This window comes from Artemia franciscana, chromosome 20 (assembly GCF_032884065.1).
Source record: "Artemia franciscana chromosome 20, ASM3288406v1, whole genome shotgun sequence".
In the NCBI taxonomy this organism is placed as follows: domain Eukaryota; kingdom Metazoa; phylum Arthropoda; class Branchiopoda; order Anostraca; family Artemiidae; genus Artemia; species Artemia franciscana.
In genome coordinates this window covers 27,211,154-27,234,355 of record NC_088882.1, presented here as the reverse complement: position 1 = coordinate 27,234,355, position 23,202 = coordinate 27,211,154, and the positions used below count along the sequence as shown (strand labels likewise).

At 36.3% G+C, this 23,202-nt stretch overlaps 2 long non-coding RNA genes across 2 annotated transcripts in view; one reads left to right on the top strand and one right to left on the bottom strand.

Annotated features, from left to right (window-relative positions):
- Positions 1 to 10,647, bottom strand: part of LOC136039979 (uncharacterized) — a 16,647-nt gene extending 6,000 nt beyond the window's left edge. Inside the window, exon 1 of the long non-coding RNA XR_010620607.1 lies at positions 10,624 to 10,647. This is a non-coding gene — a long non-coding RNA (uncharacterized LOC136039979). The remainder of the gene's footprint in view (positions 1 to 10,623) is intronic.
- On the top strand, positions 10,021 to 23,202 carry LOC136039980 (uncharacterized). Its single transcript, XR_010620608.1, has 2 exons — positions 10,021 to 10,219; positions 22,112 to 23,202. It is a non-coding gene; the product is annotated as an uncharacterized LOC136039980 (long non-coding RNA).

Here is a 23,202-nt window from a genome sequence, read left to right as displayed (position 1 = left end):
TAGACTGAGATATGCCGTTGACAAAGTTTTAAGAGACGAACAGTGCGGTTTTAGAAAAGTTAGAGGACATGTCGACCAAATTTTCACTCTTAGATTAATAACTGAGAAGTGCCTGAGTTGACAAACACCTTTGGTCCTCAGTTTTACAGAGTATGAGCAAATGTTCAATCTGTTGATAGAAGAACTTTAGCTAAAGTCTTATGGTATACCAGACAAATACATTAAAGTGATTAGTGCCATGTACAAGATAACAATGCTGTGGTTAAGGTAGGAAATGAGGTTAGGAGCTGGATTTGTATTAAATCAGGACTTAAGCAGGGTTGTGTTCTATCCCCCTTTATATGGATCATTTTGATGGATTAGGAAATGAGGTTAGCAGCTGGATTTGTATCAAATCAGGAGTTAGGCAGGATTGTGTTCTATCCCCCCTTTATAGGGATTATTTTGATGGATTTTATCTTAAGGAACACAGGAAAGGCAATGGAAGACCACGGAATTAAATGGGGAGGAAAAACTCTCCTGGACTTAGATTATGCTGATGATTTAAGCATTCTAGATGAAAGTGTGACCAAAATAAATGAAATGAGTTCAGAGTGCTAGAATAGGTTTGAAAGTTAATGTGAAGAAGACTAAGTCACTAAGGCTAGGAATAAGTGAAGATGAAAAGTTGACATTGGGTAATGAAAAGATCGATCAGGTAGGCGGCTCCACTTACCCTGGTAGTATTATAAGTAAATACAGTGGGAGCAGTGAAGATATTAAAAGTACAATTTCCAGGGCTCAGGGTTTTTTTTCACAGTTAAATAAAGTTCAGAAGAATAGGAAGATAATTCTGCAAACCAAGGTTAGAATATTAAAAGCTACAGAGCTACAGTGATGTCAGTTGTCAAATATGGCTCTGAAGCATGGGCGCTCTGAAAAGTGGATGAAGATTTTCTAGATGTTTTCCAGAGAAATTGCCTACGGATTGTTCTGGGTTCCCGGCTGACTGAGCATGCTGTACGAAAAATGTGGTTCAATCTCACTTTCTAGGGCTATAATAAAAGAAAGGTTGAGATGGCTAGGGCACGTCGTGCGGATGACAGTTTACCAAAGATTGTCCATTTCGGCCAATCGTCTATGGCTTAACGGAAAGCAGGTCGTCCTCGTCTGGGGTGGGAGGACGTCATAAAGAAAGTCTTAAAGGAAATGGGATTTTCCTGGGAGGTGTAAAAAGGGGGGTTTTGAAAAGATTGGGATGGAGGATCGTGCGCAGCTGTGTTGACCTCAGGTGACTTGGGGCTGTGGTGAGTTGTTAGTAATAGTAGTAGTACCTGAAGTAATTTTGGAGGGAAATTAGGGATATTTACAGCATAATTTAATTAAATGTGCCAGAATTAATAAGGGAGGAGCTCAAGATGGCTGCTAATTGCTAGCCATTGAATGGTATATTGCCAAAACTATATTGCCTCACTAATCCTTAGCCTGGCTACCCAAAATAAAGCATATTGATTAGATTTTTCAAAATTATCAGCAGGAAGTGATAGCAAAAGAGAAAAGTAAGCCCATTGAAAAGCAGGAACAAACAGTATGCCTTTAGACTGATTCAATTCTTATCCAGCATATTTCTATTATTGGTTTTAATAAAGACAACTTTACAGTCTGATTGGGTGTGATAGTAAAGAGCCCGAATAAGGAGATTAGCAAGGCGAGGAGTGACATCTCAGAATTTACTAATGAAAGATTGTCTGTGGGAGCTTCTATTTCATTTAAGAATTCTGAGCACCAAACTACATTTGGACGATTTAATAATTGAAAATATATTTTTGTGGTTGCTTCTAATGAGGTTTTAGCAGATTCAAATGTTGTTTTCTCTAAAACAGAAAAAAAACGTTTGTTTTCTCAATAATTCTACCTAATTTTTTGAAGAAAGATTTTTCCAGGTTTTAAATTTTAGAATATTTTTTACAGAGCCTGAAAACTACGGTTGTAATTCACTTCAAGGAACTTCACTTGCTTTAAATAAGAATTTTGTTCTTGTTGTCAAAATTCAATGTCTTAGTTTATGAATCCCCATGATGTTGTCCTTTTTTCTTCTTAAAGTCAGGGTTGATAATTTCATTTTCCTAAGTCTTTTGTCATACTTTAAATACTTGGGAACAGGAAAGCTAAAGTCAGCCACTAAAAGAATTACAACGGAAAGTCTTCTGTCATCCAAGATAGATTGCTAGAAGTCAGCTACTAAATACCTTGAGTCCAATTTTTTCTAATGGCTAATACAACCTTATAAAAAACTTAGTTTCATTTTTTTTTCATATAGTCACCATAAGTCAGTTGTTGATGAGATAAAGTACCAACAACATCAGCAAAATTTTGCACATAGCCTATGACTAGATTAGGAAATAAGGAGGGGATCACAATTGCAATAGTGGTGATCATAACCTACCTAACATGTAGGCTATTGATAAAACTAGTGCAAATAAACCAACTGGTGATATTTCCCTATGTTTCTAGGATTATAGAAAACTAGCACTTTAATGAAAACACAACAATATAGGAGTTTTGGTAGAGTAAAAACAAACCATTTAAGGACACTTTTTAACAATATAAAAATAAAGCATTTTAGAATTGTTGCTTTACTTTTTTTTTTAATTTGGAACTCACTTCTGTACAATGAGCTCAGTCCAATGATTGACTGTCATTTTGGATCTCAAAAGACATTTCATGACTATTTTGTATACAATTTGGAAGTTGAAAAATTTTGATGGTATAAGAACTACAGACTTGCTTAGAATTTGTGTCATAATTTGAAATTCTCTGTTGCACAGAGAAAAAATAACCGGATTTCCAGAGTTCATATTATGGTTTATTTGTTCTTCATTTCAAGTAATTCTAGGTCAGACCAAGATGTTACCTGATAAATCAATGCATTATTTATGCATACTTTATGAGTTTACGCTTCTTTAAATAATATTTTAATATTATTTAAATAATATTATTATTTTAAATAAATATTATTTAAATAATATTTTAATTGTATACTGAAAGTTGCTGACAACACAACTCGCGTAAGACTATGAAAAGCATTGTAGATTAGATTGTTGTTGTGCAGCTACATACGCACCTTTGTTTCCTAAATCAATATTGTTATGTTTTATACTTGGCTTTTGTCTTTTCAGAAAAGCGCTAGTTTTTTATAATCCTACAAACATAGGGAAATATCACCACTTGGTTTATTTGCACCAGTTTTATAAATATATGTTAGATAGGATGTGAAGCAATAATTTTTGTTCATTTTAAGTTTGAACTTTGCTCTTTACTTCTCTGAAAAACACTTTTTTTTTTAATTAATCTTTACCTGTTTTTAATAAAAAAAATCACACAGAAGTCATAAAGCCATGATTGAAAAAAAACACCCAATATGGATACACGCAACACCGCATGTAGCCCTTTCTCAAGAGACTATGAAGGGTCATATCATCACCAAAAGCATATTTAATTGACCATTGAACTATGTTGAACAAAGTGGCTATCTCAAAATTAGATTGGACAATTTTGGTGAGAGGAGATGCAGAGGGAGGAGGACTAGGAGCCCTCCAATCTGTTTAGTCACTTAAGAGGACACTAGCAATTTTAATTTCTGTTCCAATGAGCTATTAAACATCTCTCTATGATGTTCTGGTAACTTGCTATCCCTGCTAATGTTGCAGTAGCCTGCTGGTGTCCAGACAATTTACAAAACTTACTAAGGGGGGTGGGAGGGGGAGTATAGGGAAGGAGTCCTTGTAAACCTCCAGTTCAGGGTTCTGGACCATAATTACTACAATTGTACTGCGTTATACTTCCAAGCTTTTCTACTTAAGAAGTGACACTAAAAGTGCTGTTTTGAGTGCTATATGGCACTTACGGATAGTAGAATTGATGAAATACATAGCTATGAACAATAGCTTTCAAATGAGCCATTAAACAATTTCTCTAAGAAGTTCCAGTATCCCACTAGCCCCAGCTTTCCCACTTGAGAAATGGCACCAACTGGGCCCCTGCACTTGGCATGTGGCAGGCTTCTATATATGGATTTTCATTGTCGCTTGTCTTCTAAATGCAGACAATTTTAGCCTTTTCTTGATACCATGATGCCCAAATGGACTTTAAATTAGAAGTAGTGCCTTTGTAAAATTATGTTGTTTTTGTATTGGACCTTTAAAGTTTGCCTCAGCTTGTATTTTGTCATTATGGAAGACATATCACTTAACCTTTGTTTCTTTTAATTGTTCAGGTGGTGGGACAAACACTTTTTCTTTTGCCTCGGCTTGTCTTTTGTCCTTATGAAAGACATATCACCAAACATTTTCATATAAACAAGGAGGCACAAACTTCTAATGGGCTTCAGACATGGCATTCCTTCATCACAGAATCATTACGATATCTTACCACCAAATATTACACAAAACAAGCACAATACCTGGCACCATAACAAGCTACAGCCATACAACCGCGGAGTAACACAGCAATAAAGGAAATCATTCCAACAATATTCAACCACTCATTTTAATTTATAGTTTTATATATTGCAATTATTTATTTTGATATTCCACATAAATTATTTGTCATTGTCATTGTCAAGATATGGCAGGCATTGATGACCTTATTCATGTCAAAATCAAAAACCTAATCATCATTGCTATCATTTTCAAGTTGTTTGGTTTGTTTTATCTTGGCTTGTCTTTTGTTATTATGAAATATATATTGACAAACCATTGTTTTTTTTTTAAAGAAAGGTATGGTAGGCACAGATGACCTTATCCATGTCATAATCCCAAACCCAATACTCATTGCTATCATTTTCCATTTTGACATGTTTTGATTCTAACTGTCCAGGTTGATTTTCATTGACTAGCTCAAATGCTTGGTGTCATCTGTCTTCTAACCATGTGTCTTTGCTCTTCATTTTAATTTTATCTTGTTCACATGCTTGGTATCACATGTCTTCTAACTGCACATCCCTTTGCTATTCATTTTCATTTTGGACATGCTGCCGCTGTTCTTCTAACCACGTGTGTATTTGCTCTTCATTTTCGGCTTGCTCACACGCTTGGTCTCACATATCTTCTAACCATGTCTGTCTTTGCTTTTCATTTTTATTTTCGACATGCCACCACTTTTCTTCTAACTGTGTGTGTCTTTGCTCTTCATTATTATTTTTGACTTGCTCACATGTCTTCTAAACCTGTGTGTCTTGGCTCTTTATTTTCATTCTTGACATGCTATAATTGTCGTATTTGTATATCTTCTAGCTGCCCCTGTCTTTGCTCTTCATTTTCATTTTTGGCATGTATTTGGATTTTGGTTTCTTTAGACAATTTAGCAATGGCCTTTGCTTTAGCTGCCCGTATTGGTGCTGTCACAATTGATGGTGAAAATTTTTGTTTTTTGGGCCTTTCAACAGACATTACATTATATAAGTAACTGATGTGTTGGAAACTCAACAATCTTATTTATGCTATGCATGGTGTTGCATAAGAAAATGCATATATGTCATTAGAAATGCTTGTGATGTACTGACATTGTATATGACTCCTTACTCACTGAAACTTGAGGAATTGCATTTTTTACATGCATAAAAAATCTGCTTGGTGCATGAATCATGTCTGGTTTTACAAACAGATAAGTTTGAGGAGAATACTGGTGGTTAATGTTTCTCTAATCATTAATGCAGCACTAGATACAGCTTAGTAAAGAGTCAAACACAACTTATTTTCAACATAATCTTAAAACATGTTGTAGGAACTGTATTGTGAGAAATAATTCCTAATGAATGCTGATACCAAATAATGGCTATTATTTGATTTAAAAGAACAATAAATTCTTATTACTGAGACAAAATTTTTTAGAATTTCAAAAGAAGCCAAAAACACCTCAAAAATGATGTCAAATCAAAATAAAAAGAACACCATTTGAATCAAATTTTTTGAAAATACTTGATTAAGGACTTACAGTTCCACACATTGAACAAAAAGGAAAAGCACAACTCAGAACAATCATTTTTTTTTCATGGTTGGCGCTTCTGCCACAATCACCATAGCAGCCAAAAACTTAAAACATGTTTTGAAAAAAAAAACTGCCAAGGGTTAAAGAATCATCATCTGAAGCTGATTCAGGAATATAACCTATTGTGTTTTTTTTTTCTTGGGGTTAATTGTATTGACTGTTGGTCACAAAGTATGAGAAGAAAGGTCATTTCAACAAAAATCACAATACTTACTTCCCTGTTAGGTAAAAAAAGGAGATAGGCCTAGTTGGTTTGTTGTGAGAATTTGACCATTCAGGTTCACCAGGCCCTGGTTTGCTGTTCCAAGGGGGGGGGCAAACTAGGGCTGGTTTATATTGGTGAATGTGGACTAGTTCCCCCTTTTGAGAAAAAACAGTGCTATCAGTTGTTACCATAGCTGGTGTCAAATATGCACCCATCATTGTTGTTAAGTTGTAGATGATCACATTGAGATAAAGAGTCCTCTCTTACCTCTATGCTAAGCATTGAATTTTCCATTTTCTATCAGGACAAAATCTAGTTTTAAAGCACCCTACCCAGGAAATTCTCAAACCCATCAAGTCTCTCTGTCGCGATTCCCCAATCGGTTTGTTTTTCCTAAACTTTTAGTTACTAATGCTGAAAGTCTTAATTTTGAAAAGCTTACTGAACTCGAGGTGGTTTCAAAATCAAATTTGATAGATATTATAGCTGTTACTGAAGTTCAATCCAATGACCCAGGGTCCCTACACCTGACAAATTATTCAGAGTTTATTAAACTCTGTCCTTCAGACCACCCACTCGGGAAAAAGGGTGGCAGAGTTTTGTTTTTTACTAAGAGTCACCTTTACCCAAAGGTTATTCAAGTCCCTAACTTATCCGAGTATGATGAAATCCTCTGGCTAAGTGTTAGACCAAAAGTACTCCCTTGTCCATTTAGTATTATTGCAATAGCTATTTTCTATTACTCCCCAAATCAAAATATCGAGTCAAAACGTAATTTTATCCAGCAATTACAGGAAAGTGCTGATTTTGTTATTTCTAATTACCCCAATGCTGGCCTTTTTTTAGTTGGCAATGCCAACGACCTTAAAATGGATTCTTTTTGTGCTTCACTTAAAGTAAAGCAAATTGTTAAAACACCAACAACTCGGGGAAATACCTCTCTTGATGTTATTTTAACTAATATGTATAATTTTTACAGCCCTCCCTCAACTTTGCCCCCATTAGGTGGGAGTTATCATCTTTCCCTTATTTTGTCCCCCTCCTCAAATTTTAAGCATACTTTCTCAAAAACTTATAGCACTTACCGCCCTCTTCAAAATTCTGGTCTTCTTTCTTTTGGTATGTGGCTGAGTACTGAAGATTGGTCTGACCCTTATAGTTTACAAAACCTTGATGAGAAAACAGCCACGTTTCATAAAAAGCTAATTGATAAATATCAAATTTGTTTCCCAGAAAAAAGGGTTTAAAAGGTGCTCAAGTGACAAACCCTTTATTAATCAAACAATAAAAACACTAATCAGAACCAAATTGAAGCTGTTTAAAAATGGTATTAAAAATTGATCAAGCCAATATATTAAGAAAATCAATTAAAAGAGAAATTCATAAATTGGCATGATCATACTACAAAAATAAGATCAAAGAATTGTTTACTAATAAGCCTAAAAACTGGTATTCTGAGGTTAAAAAGCTATGTGGCAGGAGTCTTGACCAGCTTAATTTCAATTTACCAGAGCCCCCTGATGTTACTGCAAAAAGTCTAAATAAATTTCTCGCTTCCATTGTCCAGAGCCTTCCAGCATTGCCAATCCAATTATCAACAGGAGCCCCATCCCCCTTTTTCCTGACTGTTTCCCCATCTGAGATTGAAAGAAGAATTGATAAACTAAGAAAGACAAGTGTTTGTCCTTTGGATATCCTGTTTCCCCTTATTAGAGCCTTTGGTGACTTCCTGTCTAAGCCCTTGTCTGTCCTGTTTAATGAAATTACTAAGTCTGGGCAAATTCCAACAATTTGGAAACAGGGTTTCATTACCCTGTTGAAAAAGAAAAACAGAAAGCCTGGCTTTGATGGCGTTTGACCTATTATACTTACTCCTATTTTTTCAAAATTGTATGAAGGATTCCTTGCAGATTGGCTAAAGGAAAAAATCCTACCTCTTACTGACCTGAAGCAATTTGGAAACCTAAAATCAACTTCTACTTCCCACTACCTCGTTTCTCTTATTGACCATATTGGGAAAATCCTCGAAAAACCTAATTCCTGGCTAAACTTAATTTCTATTGACCTTCAGAAAGCCTTTGACCTTGTTAACCACAATATTTTAATTGAGAAACTTGAAAGCGAGTTCAATATTGATCCCTTACTGGTAAAATTGGTTGCCTCCTTTTTAACAAATAGATCACAGGTGGTTAAATACCAGAACCATTACTCAAATCCTCTCCCTATCTACAATGGCATACCCCAAGGAACTCTCCTAGGCCCCTCCTTTTTCAGTCATGGTTAACAGCCTCGCAAAGGAAGTTCCTGACTGTTGGAAATTTGTTGATGACCTAATGATTGTTGAAAGTTGCTTCAGAAATTTAATAAGCAACCCTATGAGTATTCTCAATGAAATTGGAAGTGAGGCTTTGGACCTAGATATGACTGTAAACCCCTCTAAGTCCATGATAATGCTGATTTGTTTCCTCAAATCCTCACCTTGTTTTCTTAATCCTATCCCTCCTGAAATTTATGCATCCTTGGTTAAATTACTTGGAGTCACAATTTCTTCAAGTTTAAAGTGGGATATCCACATTAAAGATATCATTCATAAAGCTAATGTGTCTATTGCCCTCCTAAGCTCCTAAGTAAATATAGCATCCCCCTTCTCACTCCTTAAGGTTATACACATCTTTTGTCTGCCTGCATCTTGAATATGCTTGTCCAGTTTGGCACCCTGGCATCTCCTGTGAAGAATCTGACAAAATTGAGTCAATCCAAAAAAGAGCCTTGCGAATAATTTTCAAAGAAGGCAAGGTGCCTTACTCTCTGCTCCTAAAAAAAGCTAGTTTGGAAACCCTTGAGCAAAGGAGGTCGTTGTTGTGCCTCCATTTTTCAAAAAATGCAATAACAAACCCTCGGACGGCAAGTATTTTCCCCAAACATCACTCACCATCCAGATTACAACAGCCTCAAGCTGTTTCTGAGCCTATCCCAGTTTTGTCTCCCATTTGCTGCATTACTTCCAGATATGAAAAAAACCTTTGTCCCCTTCATCACAGAAAAAATAAATAAAATAGCCAACTAGTTTCCCCCCTCCTTTTTTTCATGTGAGGTGCTTTAGGTTGTTACAGTAATTTGCTTGCCCCTCGCTGTTTTGGTTTAGTTTCCCTTTTTTAAGTCATATATGTTTTTTTGTGTATTTTATGCTTTGTTCTCTTTTTTGTGAGTTTTTGGACTTTTTTTTAGTGTCCCTTTTAATTTGTAGATATATATGTTTATTTTTTGACTTTTTTTTTGTCCCCTTACCTTTTTTCTGACTTATATTTTCTGACTTTTTTGTCAACTCTGAAGTCTGAATTTGGCCCCCTGAGGGCATGTGATAGTGATTTTTTTGAAATAAATATCTTATCTCCTATCTTATCCTAAGTAAAACACAAATGGTAAGCCTGAGCTGGTCTTCTCTATAATGTCTACTGTTTTTAGACAATGATATAAAGTTAAAAATAAACTAAATATAAAAATGAGCTTCTAAATGAGCCCTTGTGCAACTCTGATATTTTGGTGCCAAATTAGCAACAAACAAAAATACAAAATGAGGATGTCAGTGCTATGCATGCAAAAACGTGGATTTTTTAAAACAAAATTCTGAAAAATGAAACATGAATTTGACTGTGTAATTAAACACCATGAGTGCCATCTAATAATTTTCCATGAAAACATATTAGTAGATAAATACTGACAAATTAGGTTAAGTTTAGATTAGTTAGATGGCAGTTGGGTGTTTACTTATAAATAATTTTCTAGGCTTTGAGAATAGGCCTAAATATTTAAAAAAGAGACAGAAAAACAGGGAATACATGGTACAAATTTCATAGCACATAATTAGACTCTCAGCATATACATCAGAGCCATAAATAAACTCTGAACATATAGGCTACATAAGAGCCAGTTTCAATTGCTGCTTGGTTTGCTATCAGAAACACTTGTTGTTGCATGTGCACAAAGGTGGGTCATGACTCTTGTATGATTTTAGATGTGTCAAAAATTTTTAATGGGGAGTACATGACTTTTGCTACAGTATATTACCCTTAAAGTGGTTATTCCCCTGCAAAATATGCTAACTAGGATTATTCTGCATATTATGAAGTGAGAATTGCTTTTCCAACATGTTTCCTTATGAAGTGCTCAAATCCAAGGCTTACACCGATACCCCTGTTTCCATCTAAGCATCTGACTGGTTTAAAACTGATGTAGGTGAATGTCTTCAAGTCTGATGCCAGATTGATTAAATAGGCCCAATTTCATTTCAATTTGTGTCAATGAAAGTAACATCATCATAAGATACTTAGGTACTGAGATTACATGCCTCCTATTTTATTGATTCAAGCTAAACTGAACTGGAACCCTACCTCCTTGCCTGGGGACTGAAAGCTTTCTTTTCTGTACTGATTCCAAAATAACGTGTGGAACTATTTAAAATGCTTGATAATAATTATGGACCAGTGTTGCAGGTTTACTAATGATGCCAGTTGAGTGAAAACCGATAACTATGCGCTATATTTCCAACGGAAACGGGGGTACATTTCTGGGGAATCTTGATGGGGTAATTTTGATGTGTAAAATATACTTACGTTGTCACTATTTAAAAACTAAGTTTTTGAATCAGTTAATATCTTATCACCTTTCTTGCAAATTTCTTGTAACCAAAATTTCCTTTTTAAATAATGGAAAATTGTACCCTGTAATTTGCGGAAATGGAAGAGGACAAATAAGACTAAAGTCCATAAACCCTCCCTCTTGCAAAATAAAAGGGCAAAAAATAGTTTATAACACTAAATTTAGAAGTTTTCGGTTCGGAATCATCACCCTCAATATTAATAATTATAGCTCGTCCAAACTATTCGTTTTCTCGAATACTGGGAAGGAAAATTGGAAGAAGGAATAGCTATTTTTCTATTCTAAACCATATTATTTTCGTGATATAGAAATATTTTTAAGAAACATATTACCTAATACAATTTTTAGCCCTTTTTTCTAGTTTTTTTCTTTTGATAAACCCGTCTTGAAAATCGAAAAAAGGAATAAAATAATTTGTCTACACTCCAAGTTCTCCATTCCATTTTCCAAAATAATTGATAATCTGGAGATGCTTTACAAGATGAGAATATTAGGTTTCAGACTGTTGTCACCTCAAAAAATGTGCAAATTATATTTCTGAAAGCTAACTTTTTTCAAATTTTAGATCCTTTGCGACAGAGCAGCAGTTTTTACATAACTTACTCTCGTAAAATAAATTTTAAAGAGGCAAAAATATATTTCATTAATGGTTTTCTATAGTTTTCACCGTTTTGTGGGAGTTTTACATATGCTTGCTAAAAACTAAAAAACTAAATCCATTGTTTGTATTTTGGATGCGTCCACATGTTCTGACTCTCTCCCCTCTCCAAAGGAAAAAACAGTTCATTTGACACCCTTGTCTACAATTACAAGTACCCAAGACAGAAGTTTAATTTTGTTTCTTGATGGATTCTCTCCTCCTGTTTTCCAAGGCCTCACTCCACGCTAAAGGGTCTTTACTTAAAACAACAAAGTATTCATAACGACAAGTATTCATAACGACAGCGACAAGTATTCATAAATGCCGGAGATCTTTAGAGATGAAAGAACTAGGCTTAAAGAGATTGCATCTGGTTCCATGTACACCTACTGAGTCTTTTGCGACCCTGTGGTCATTTATTGATATCAAAAGCTACTTTTACAACTATTATTGGAGGATTACTGTGCAAAAGCCCGGAGATATGACATTGTCTGGAAAATGAGATGGAAAATCCCAAAAGGAAATCGCTATAAAAAACATACTACATACTACTTCAATTATGGCAGGAAAAGGAGGTCTATTTTAACTTATGGAAATACTTCATTAACTTCACTTTACTTTTGGTCGGAACAAGACGATAATCCATCCTGCCCGGCACCAATGGATGATGAGATAACTGACGTAGTCCAACACGATCTGTCAGTAGAAGCGTCTTGTAATCTTCAGCCATTCCTTATCCCAACGACGTCCGTCGTCGGCGGAAGCCCACTCAAGGATCCAGATCATTCTTGAATGTCTGCCAGAGAGTCTTTCTTTGGCCGCCTGGTCTACGTTTCCAAGCTGGGAGGGGATCACAGGGGAGAAAATCGCGGGATATGGTTCCAACTGGCCGTCGCAGTGTGTGTTCCATAAATTTCAGTAGTCGTTGTTTTATAATCACCGAGAGGGGGCCTTCTGGGCACAACACCTTCGAACCTCATTGTCTGAGATACGAAACCATCGGCTGGCCCATAGTATTTGTCTTATACAGTGATGGTTTCATACTTCTAGTGAACGTGTTTCTTGGGCCTTTAAAGGCCAAGTTTCACAGGCGTACAACAGGATCATTCGAATAGTTGCCTTGTAGACATTTATTTTTGTTTTGATGCTAATTTCATGTCTATTCTAAAGTGACTTATTCATACTTTTGAAGACACCCACTGCCTTTCCTATTCGATCTCTAATGTCAGCTTCTGCCCCTTCATAAAGCCTCTCGTAAAGTACTTTCTCTTATTTACCTTTACCTACTGCGCGGTAAATCACTGGATCGATAAGAGGCTTTTTCTTCTGGAGTTACACTCCCCCCTCCCTATTGAACGGAGAAACCCCGCTTGCCAAAAGATCCCTTTGAGGGAAGGGTCCGGGGTATCCCCTTACCTGGAAGACGTAGAAAACGACGGCAAAAAAATATATTGCTTTGGAAATCCAGGTAGTGTTAGGTTAGAATTTATGTCTTAGTATTTTTTTTCCCAAAAAGGAATGTTTGTGAACTAAAAGTGAAAGAGGAAGGAAGTTAAAATTATTTAAAATAAATCACCTATGTTGCAGCTAAACCTTCAGCACCCACAATTTATTTTGAGGGTGTAGGCGAGGGGGAAGGAACATGTGGTCACATTTAATTGTTTGAATATTTCTGAAAAGAAAAAAACAATTCATTCATAAATAAATGTAAGTTATGAATATAAGTGTGCTTATCTAAAGGATTTAAAATAGTAATATTATTCTTAAAATATAGGAATTAATATCAAAAAAAGAATAAATAAACTTATATCTAAAGCTACGAGTCTTTGGAAATGTTGTCTTCACAAGAATGTCATGTGAAATCCATGCATTGAGAGAGTCAACAGAGAAAGTGTTTTATTTTGCTATGGGAACGGATCTATATGATGCCTAAAATGATTGTCAAGATTTTTGGAGTAAATAGTGTCGTAAGTGATCTGGAAATATGCCTCTGGTATCCTTTGAGATGAAAGAAAAGGGGATGTTACTAAAAGTCCTAGGGAAATAGAAAAAAAAATGTGAGAATAATAAACACAAAGACAAAAAAGATAAAAACAACGTCATTGATATGTTTGTAATATTCTCTATTCAAAAAAAAGCTTTTAGAGTCTACTGCTCTTTAGGGGCCTCTCCAAGGCCAATCATCGTGTCCCCAGTGAATATAGGAGAACGCCCTACTGATATTAGGATACCTCCATAGGAGCCACGGACCCTGTCCCTGGGGGTCTATGATAGGAAATGGGGCACCATCGCCCGGGACCATAAATACGGGTAGAGGAGGAAGAAGGCCCTTCAAAAGTATACTCAACAGGGCCCACAAGTAGGTCCACACGTCCTGTGAGTTGCAAACCTTGTCCTGATAATGGGCTAAATTGCAGGGTGACACAGAACACCATCGTTGGAGGATTCTCTATAGGAAGACAGCTGCAGCAGGGCGTAAGATCCAGATCTATGGACAACAGCCTCTGCAAAGGGCTGCCTTGAATCTTTCGAGGTACCTGCAAGACTGGTGACCTTGTGGTCAACTCTATTACCACTTGAGGAGTGGCGCCCCTCGAGGAAATTATAGCCTAGTAAACGACACTCGTGTCGTAGTAAAGACGTGTCTGACTGATCTTACTTCAAACAGTAGGCTGTGCTAAAAATGTGGCTCAATTCTATAATGAAATAAAGACTGAGATAGCTAGGGCGCGTTCTGTTGATAAAGGATGACAGATTGCCGAAGGTTTTTCTTTTTGGCCAACCGTCTAGGGCTAAATGGAAAGTAGGTCGTCCTGATCTAGATTGACGTCACAAAGATAGATTTAAAGGAAATGGGAACTTCCTGAGAGGATGCAAAGAGGGTGGCTTTGAATATATAGGGAGGGAGGAGGAGCGTGCGTAGCTCTGTTGGCCTCAGGCAGCTTTTTGTTGCGGTGAGTTGCTAGTAGTAGTAGTAAAAAAATGCTACTATAATCACAACTAACTTTTCACCCATTAATACCAAGCGTTCCCAATTGGGAACTTGTGTTTATAATTTTTATCCGGCCCTGTCTAGCGGTCCCAAAAATGGAACTGATGCATTCCATACAGTGCAAAATACCACAGCTGCACACAGTAATTTCTTGTTGATAAATTAATGTAAGTGAGTTTTATCTTGAATTTCCCAATTTCAAGTTTTTCAATTTTCTTGTCTTCTAGTATGGGGCCCAATATAAGGAATGAGATTTGAATTGTAGGAAGTGATTATCTTTAAGGAGTTCATTATTTTGTCGTCAGGAGCATGGCGTACCCTTGTCATTATATACGATGTCATAGACATAGACATTTTTTTATTTTCATCCAAAACATGTAAATTAAACAAAGAATTTACCATTAACGGCCGCTCTTAAGATATACGATGTCTTAAGAGCAAATATGCGAATACTTAAGTATGTTACCATTGAGAGCGTTCGGCATGTAGGGTACTGAAACGGTATTTTACTTGTTTAGAAGTTACTGCAACATTTTCAGATGCCTCCCTGAAATTTTGGTCCCTCAAGAAGCAATAGCGCAGATAAATGACGATGATGAACAGATCCCAACGAACAGTTTAATCGATCTTCTAATAGTCCTGCCTGACATATAAGCCGTAAGTGATGAAGGAAATGTGAACGAAGATTAAGCACTACCCACCCAAGGTGCGCTTCTAAGACATATTGACATATTGTTGGGACCCTAGAAGTTGAATTTCTGAGTGAAAATGATGCGGCGACCGAAAGCTTTGAAGAAGTAAACATTTAGAAAAAATAACTTTTAGAGAAATGTCTGACACGACTTGAAGAAGTCAGCAATTAAACAAAGAGTTGGCGGGAGCTATGACAATTGTATCGAAACAGCAAGTTCGAAACAGTACCTGCTCCAAAAAGGAAGGAAACAAAGGTTTTGAGTAATTTCGAGAGACTGCATATGATACCATTTCAGGAAAAATGAAATTAACTCATGGATTGAACTCCTTCGAATTTCTCGCATTATTATAAAGTAATCAAACCCTATACCTTACAGTCAAAGAAACGGTACAATACGCACTACACAAAGGTCAGTTTGGATTTAAACTCTATGTTGAGGACCTCGATGGCTTTCTTACCATTTTATTAATAATCGAGTATCATCGCCGTCCGAGTAAGCGGTTGTTTTGGTCGAAATATGACTTCTTCCAACGGTTAGTAAGACAATGAGTCGAGACCATTTATCACAGATAAAGAAATACTCGCATTTTGACGACAATGATCCTATGCTAAAGTTTACAAAATGGCTAAGATATGATCATATCTAAGGGCAGTCAGTGCAAGCTTTAACAGTTTTGTGCAAACACTGTGGAAATATCAATTGATGATGAACAAATGATTCCTTTTCTCAGTTGTCACAGATGTATGATATTCATCAGACGAAAGCTGATGCAATTTAGGTATAAAGCATGGGTCTTAGTGTCTTCCTGTGGCTACTATTTTGATATTGAGCTGTACGCAAGGAGATGGTCTAGTGAACAGGACAAATACTCTCAGGGAAAACAGACTGCATGGTTGCAACCTGGAAGAGGGTAGATCGTTTCAGAAGAAACAGAGAAGTGACTTTGACTAGCGATCTGATGGTGCTTTAGTTGTGATAAAGTAGCATTGAACCGATTTTTCCAATGAAACATTACAGTGTATCAGAAAAAAAGGAACTGACAATCAAGCAGCCACAGGTGATAAGTAACTTCTTAGATAATGTGCTGTCAAACTACCAGCCAATAGCTAGGAGCACGAAATGGTACTGGATTGTCAGGCAAAACTTACTCTCTACATTGGAAGTAGCTGGGTGGAAATTTTACAGAAGAGTCCAAGCAAACAATACCGAGAGAAATATCTAACAATTTGACTTTCTTAAGGCAAATTTTTCTTGGAGTAGTGAGAAACGAAATTCGTTTGATGAAAACATGTCCCAGGGTCTGGCGAAAACAAGGACAGCAAGCATCGGGAGAATAAAAGTGCCTTCAAAAAAGATCTGACGGGGTAACTAAAGTAGCAACCAAGATAGGTTTAAATTAACAGGACCAAGGATAGCAAAGAAGCAAAAAAAAAAAAAAAAATGGATCAATATGCCATTCAGTTAACACGAGAAATACTATAGACGACCAGTTTTGCTCCCCTGTTGTACAGCTGTAATATCGGATTTAGAAACACTAGACACTTTTAAGTTCAGTTTACGAATAAACTGTACCGAAACGAATAAACAAAAGTTTGCTGATAAGGTTTATGTTTTTCAGTACGATACTGATCAGTAATGAGTTTCCTTTCCGGATTAGTTTGCGAATCTGCCATGACCAGAGAAGCGACAATATGGAAAACCTGCTGGCTTCGTCTAAGAGAAAGCGATGCTGTAGCAGGTAGAATAACTGAAACACAGCGATAACTTTACAGAAGTAAAACTGCGATGCTGATACTTTCCCAAATATTTCAGCACTTTTGCAGATCCCCTTGACCCTATTTCTCAGTATTGCGTCCATTGAACGAAATTTTTCTACCTTCAGAAGATCGAAAACGCGGCTTTTTTCGTAAAGAACCACTCCTCCTAAAATCTGAATCCGCTACTGCCTCCTTTATAATAGCTTATGTGCAATTGTGCACCACTGTATATGATCCTATCAAACCTTAAATGTACACACTTAGATAAATGAAGATTTAATATAAATGTCCATATTCAGCGTTTATTTCGTACAGACTACATGTACTTTAGGAACAAATAAGCTACTACGTCGCATTACTATTTCTCCGATAACTTTAGATGGATCCGCTATCTCAGAATTTTCAAACGATGGGTTTTTGGCACCTTTTCAGCCAGAATTATAATTTTGCACAGCTTTACTGTGACACAACTTTGTTCGCTACTTTAACAGGTCAATAAAAGTTTCAGTGTCCTTTAGACACTGGCTCTTAACTTTTGCTCTTCTAACTTTAAAAGTTAGAACTTTAACTTTTTACTCTTCTGCAAGTAGTTTCTTTCATCAAAAGGACATACATTTTTTAAAATCATAATATGTTTGTTACTGTCTGCTTGTGCGGTTTTTGTGCTTTTATTTCTTCAAAACAAATGAGGATTTTGATTTAAGTCGTTTTGCTGGAAGCAATGAAGGAGACTTAGTTTTTAGGATATTTTTAAAAACTTCCCCTCGCAGTAATGATGGTATAAAAAGTCGCGGTATGAGTAGAAAGGTGCTGGGAGTAGTCTTGGTGATTTGTTATTTGGTGAAAATGAAACATCTTAGAAAACGGTTCTTGTGGCTGTTCTATTTTTACCCCATAAAAAGCAAGCTTAGAAACTGAAATACCGACTATTGTAAAAGTAAAACACTGCTTGTTAAATTTATAGGATATTTACTGTCTCTTTGTTTTGGACTTCTATGCTGCTGTATCAGGCTTAATTGTGTAATAAAATTTAAAAAAAAAGTTTTTTTTAAACTAGAAGTAAGGAGCGACATTAAACCTTAAAACGAAAAAAAATTACTCCGTATATGAATGGGGCTGTTCCCTCCTCAAGACCCGCTCTTTACGCTAAAGTTTGACCCTTTCTCGCAACTCTACTTTTTAAAACAGTAAAAAACTTTAGCGTAAAGAACAGGAGGCTTTACGCTAAGCGTTTACGTAGCGTTGAGGAGGGAACAGCCCCTTTCATATGCGGAGTAATTTCTGCTCGTTCTAAGTTTTCATGTCGCTCCTTACTTTCAGTTAAAAAAAATTGATTTTTTTTTATTTAATTTCTGAACGTTTTTGAATTAATTCAGGTTTAGATTTTGGCTCTCCGCACATGAATAATTGAAACGAAATTTGCATATTAATTTAAATTTTAGCTAAATGGTTGTTCCATATTCCCCTTTATTATCAAAAACAAACGTCAACAAAGGCAGTGTGACATGGCAGTTTTTGGCTTGCAGTCCGATTTCAGTGATATCGATGAAATCGTACAATATCAGGCTGGAAGATACATAAGCAGTAATGAAGCTGTTTGGCGAATTCTTACATATCTGATACATGAACGAAGTCCAGCTGTTGTTCACTTAGCGGTACATTTACAGAATGGTCAACGTGTTTATTTTTCGGAATCCAACGTGCAACAAAAAAAACTGTTGTATACTGAAGTGCCTTCGTATTACACGTGGAATGCTAAAAAGAAATCATTTGAACGTCGAAAACAAGGTAAGTCAGTCGAAGGCCAACCTACCATCTTCAAAGATACCATGATAGAAAGACTCTACACCATTCACCCCAATCAACATAAATGCTTCTTTCTCCGCCTGCTTTTGGTGAATGTACCCGGTCCGAAGTCCTTTGAGTATTTGAAAACTGTAAACGGTACTATACATGACACTTACCGTAGTGCATGCCAAGCTCTGAATTTATTGGAGAATGACCTACACTGGGATAACTGCATCAATGACTCGTGTGAAACGTCAACTCCAAGTCAAATTCGTGCATTGTTTGGAATCATACTAACAACTTACTCTCCTTCAGCTCCTACAGAGCTATGGAAGAAATATAAATCGAAAATGACCGAGGATATACTCTATCGAAAACGGTTAGAGACGTCAGATATGACCTTTGATTCTACATCAGAAATTTATAACTACACTAGTCATTATTGAATATTTGTGCGTATGTATGGCAAACTAACTTCTTCAGGATTTGGAAATGCCTTCACCTAATCGTAACGCTGCTGTTTCGACATTCCTGAAAAATTCTATTTTATGGGCACACGTAAAGACATTAAAATTAACTATAAATTTATGTGTCCGATTGCAAAACGATGACTATATTTAACGATTAACGGTGAAATATTTTCAGATCAATTGCTGGCAAACGGAAACGCAAAGCCCCGGTAGACTCAATTTCAGGACGTATACAACTGCCTGCTGAATTCTGTAATTTAGTAACGTCCAAAAATGAATTGGTTGAAAAGGTATTTCCGAATATTCTAACCAATTATAAAAATCATAAATGGCTCAGTGAACGAGCGATTTTGGCAGCCAAGAATAAAGACGTCCACGAAATCAACAATATTATTTTGACCAAGATTCGAGACCAGGAAGTAATTTACAAGTCAGTCGACACAGTTCTGGAACCAAATGAAGCGGTTAATTATCCGTTTAAATCTTAAATTCCCTGGATCTCCCAAGGTTTCCACTACACGCGCTACAACTAAAAATAGGCGTACCAATAATACTATTACAAAATATTAACCCACCAAAGCTTTCCAATGGAACGCGACTTGCCGTAAAAAAAAAAAAAAAAAAAATGGAAAACGTAATAGAGGCAACAATCTTGACAGGGCCTTTTGAGGTTGAGGTTTCTCTTTGAGTGTTCCGGTCGTCATTTATATTCCCTGTGTTCCGGTGTATCGGTCGTCATTGGTGTCCCGGTCTGTAATTTCTCTTTGATTGTCTCGGTCATCATTTATATTCCCTGTGTCCCGGTCGCCATTTGCGTCCTGGTGTCCCGGTCTGAAACTTCATCTTATAATGACGTCATATAAAAAGCCTTGTATACTTATAATGATGCCATATGCGCACAAACAAACAAACATACAACTTATTTTTATATATATAGATATTATGCCCTGAGATTCGCATCGGGCTACGGAGTAAAAGTAAGCAACAAGCAACTGTTCGATCCGGACTTCGCGGACGACGTTTTCCTTCTCGAAGAGTCTAAAGAACGGTTGCAGCAGCTACTTGACACTATACTGAGAATGCAGAGAATGTCGGGCTAAAGATAAACATTGACAAATCGAAGAGCATGGCCATCACAACCTCGCCACTTGTTCTCAATTGCAAAAATAAGGATCTAGAAAAAGTCCAGGAGTTCAAGTACCTGGGTGGCTGGATTGATTGAGATGGAGAGATGTCGACCAAGATTAAACGTAGAATTGGACAAGCTACTGGTACTTTCAATAGATTGAAGCCTATTTGGAGAAGTAATAAATATTCAATGCCACTGATGCTTCGACTCTTCAACAGCAATGTACTCTCAATTCTCCTTTACGCAAGTGAATGTTAGGAAATAAACACCCAGCTTGAAAAAAGGATCCTTGCATTTGAAAATATGATCCTCAGAAGAATGTTGAATACAAACTGGCAACAAAAAATTATAGATGCAGAAATACGCACACAAACAGGTCAACCTTCAGTCATTGAGTTGCTGAAAAGAAGGTGGTGGAAATACCTGGGACACGTTCTTCGTATGAAAGAGAGCCGCCTTCCTCGAACAACCTATGAATGGAAGCCAGACGGTAGAAGAAAGAGAGGCCGCCCCACAAATACATTGAGACGAACATATGACCGAGATCTGAGGACGGCCGGCACCTCACTAATACCTGAATGGGAAGACGTCATCGCTGCAGCATCAATGCGAGACGAATGGAGAGGCTTTGTCGACGCCCTATGCACGACCGATGGCTCTGGAGGGACTAAGGTCTAAGGTAAGAATTCCTTCTTAACTATATTCAGACAAAAAACTTTGGTTCAAATATGATTGACGAATCCAGTTTTTTTTAAACCTTTGAAAAAGGTTTTGCATTTTATACAAGTGTATTTACAAATCTACATTATAACAATGTAAAAAAAAAAAATCCTGTTTTGATCTTGTATAGAAGCGCTACTTGAATTGTATAGAAAATTGCTACTCGAATTGTATGGAAAGTTCAGTTTTTCGTAAAAAAAATATTTCTATATTCAAAACTATTTTTTTTAATAATGAAAAGTCTTTAAATGCATAAACTATCTTTAAAATCTGCTATTCAACATTTCTCTGTGATGTTCCAGTGTCTTGCTAGCTGAGGAGAAAGAACAGAAAAAAGATGCCCATGCTACAGTTTATCTTAGTCCTAGCCACTTATCTTGCTTTTCACGCCAACATATTTTCTTTGTTATTCAAGCCAAGAGACTGTAAGTTTCCTATTTAGGAGTGTTTCAATCCGATTCTATTTTTAGGTGTTATGAGTTACTGTACTTCTTATTTTGGGACATGATCGTCTCTTCCTAGCTACCGCTGCAACCTGGATGTTGTCTATAATATCTATTATTTAAGTGTTACACGAAAATGCAGTTTTTCTTAAGTAGAAATTTTCCTTTAAACGAGCTGTTAAACAGCTGTGTATGATATTTCATTGCCCCAGAAGCTACAGAGTAAAAACATAAAGAAAAAAGATGGCTTTAATTCAGAATATTCTGGTTGCACCAACTGTTCTTGTTTGATCCGTCTCATTATTGAAAGTCTACTGTTGATTCTATTGCTGGTAATACTCATCTATTTCCATACTGCAGTTTAATGAGCAAATTATGTAATTTTTTCCGAAGGTTTAATTACTTTTGATATTTGAGAAATGCATAAATTTTTCGTGGAAATTGAACAATAGATGGAAAAGTAATATGGATAGACACCAAGTAAATTAATTTTTTTAGCAATAGATGATTTCACACATCTGACAAATTGTCCTATACGGTCACAATGAAATCTGAAATTTAGAATACTTTTTAAAATGTCTTTCAGGATTATGAATTTTATTCATTTTTACATTGGAGTTCTTTCAGTCGAGGCTCTTAGTTGTGGCTATAAGAGTCCAACTGACAAGATATGCAGGGCAAGAGAAGTTGGTACTATTGAAGAGTTAACGGTTGAAGAGAGGAATCCAGTTTCCGATTGGTCCACAGAAAGAAGAGACACGTACAAAATAAAAGTAAAACATGTCTACAGTGAATCCGTAGATCCGTTAGATGATATTATCGTTATAGACTGTGATCGAAAACTGATGCTTGACTGTCAGATGAACATAACTGTAGGGAAAACATATGCTTTGGCTACTAAATTAGAAAAACATAAAGACTATGGCAAATCGGCTAGGAAAATACGAGATTTATGCTATACTTGGTATATGGATTTTGAAGAACTTAATGATAAACAAAGAAAATGGTTACAAGAGGTGCATGAAAATTGCAAAAAATGCATCCGTTTGCCAAAGACCAACTGCATCCCGTTTCCTGAGTCCAACTCTGAAAAAGGCTCCATGGAGGTTGTAATAATATTAGCCATAGTCTTTGGAGGCCTATTTGGGGCTGCACTGGTTTTTGGAGCTTTCATTTGTTGGAGACAAAATATACCCCGTGAAGAAATAATCTAAATTTGGTAAGTAAAAATATTAATAGACTCTAATTCATATTTTTATGTTAATTACAAAAGGTTTTTAAACACATCAGTTTCCTTTAAAATGAGTGATTAACAGCTCTCTATAATGTTTTAGTGCCCTGCTATCTGAGGAGAACCGAGAGAAAAGAATAAACCTGCCATTGATGCAGAACATCGTAGTTCAAGAAACTTATCTTGTTTTAAGCAACTTATTTTGTTTTTCAAGCAAATATATCTTCCTCTATTCAAGCCAAGGGATGGTAAGTTTCCTCTATAAGGATTTGTGTTACATTTCATATCTTTTGAAGATGATGAATTTGAATGATTATTTTCGGGTTTCAACAGTAGCTGGCAACCCAGTAAGAAACGATCACGTCCCATTGTAAAAAATACAATATCAGGGTTGCGGCGGTAACTAGCAACTTAGTAAGAGACGATCACTTCCCACAGTAAAAACT